We start from the raw sequence: 1,710 nt of genomic DNA on the forward strand, positions 1-1,710 counted from the left end.
TATATATATATATATATATATATATATATATTCCAGCATGGAAAGCAGATATCAAATGATGATGATGATGATGATGATGATAATAATTGCTGGTAGGGACACTGTATTTTGTTTTGCAACCATAACATACTACCAAGTATATCAAGGGTTTATGAGTCAAAATTGTGCCCTACTTTTGTGTTAGCAATGCTATTACACTACTTCTTAAGTTTATCTCCACAGATATTCTATAAAATTTACAGCCTTAACTAAAAGTTATGGTGTTTCATATCCGAATATGTCTCTGTGAGGGCAACGCAACTGAAGATAGAAAAATAAGGAATGAATATCTTTATTCTTTTACTTGTTTCAGTCATTTCACTGTGGCCATGCTGGAACACCGCATTTAGTCGAACAAATCGACCTCAAGATTTATTCTTTGTAAGCCTACTACTTATTCTATCAGTCTCTTTTCACCAAACTGCTAAGTCACAGGGATGAAGAGGTGGACATAGACACACAAATGTACACACACACACACACACACACACACACACACACACACACACACACACACACACACACATATCTATTATAATAAATGCCAAAACGAATTTCTGTGTGTCAGTGTGTCACACTTTGACCTGCCCTCTCTCACTATTCAATGACACTCCTACTATTCTTCATGTTGGGGTGAGAGTAGCAGTAGGCATAGAGATGGTGAGAGTGGTTGTAGATTGACAGTTGTGATGGTAATGGGGTGATAGTAATAGTATGAGCTGTAGTTGTGATAGAGGCGGAGACAACAGTGGTGGTGGTGGTGGTGCTGATGATGATTGTGGTGGTGGTAGTGGTGGTGGTGGTAGCTGTGGGAGTCAAGCATGATGGTGATAGTAAGTGATGTGAAATACAGTGGTGATGGTGGAGGGGAAGGCGGCGAAGTCAAAGGTGTTGATGGTGGTGGCATGAGAAGTCTGAATGGTGTGTATGGCAGTTGTTGTGGCGATGGTGGTGGTATTGGTGATGGTTGAAAACAAAGAAAGAGAGAGAGAAAGAAAGAGGTTAAACAGAAAAAAAGCCACCCAATACGGTGGCTTTTAAGCTAGTATATATATATAAAAACATATATATATATGATGGGCTTCTTTCAGTTTCCATCTACCAAATCCACTCACAAAGCTTTGTCAGGCCCAAAGCTATACTAGAAGACACTTGCCCAAAGTGCTGTGCAGTGGGACTGAACCTGGAAGCATATGGTTGGGAAGCAAACTACTTACCATACAGTCACTCCCGTGCCTCCACACAGCTACTCCTGCATATTTCAGGAGTTATTTGCTCCTTGTTCGGCACCACAATGTATTTGTGGATGGTTAATAAGTTGGATAAGTTTAAGAAGGAGCAAGAAATCTTAAAATATGCATCTACACCCATTTCCTATATTTTCTACCTATGATCGCTTTGTTTACATGAATGTATTTGCATGCAAAATGTTGTAACTTTCAGTGTTGGCTCTGAATCCTGTAGGAAATCTGTGGGACAGTCATTATTTTAACAGAACACATCTTGTAATCACCTGAAGAGACACATCTACGTCAACAGATATGCCTGAACCAGATGTTAAGTATCCTACTCATGAGAGATCAATGCTAGATGGGTCAAAACAATTGTAATGATTAATAAACATTCTTGTATGTTCCATCTTCTGTCTCGTTAATCATATATATATATATA

The sequence above is a fragment of the Octopus bimaculoides genome, chromosome 16 (genome assembly GCF_001194135.2).
Source record: "Octopus bimaculoides isolate UCB-OBI-ISO-001 chromosome 16, ASM119413v2, whole genome shotgun sequence".
Taxonomy (NCBI): Eukaryota; Metazoa; Mollusca; class Cephalopoda; order Octopoda; family Octopodidae; genus Octopus; species Octopus bimaculoides.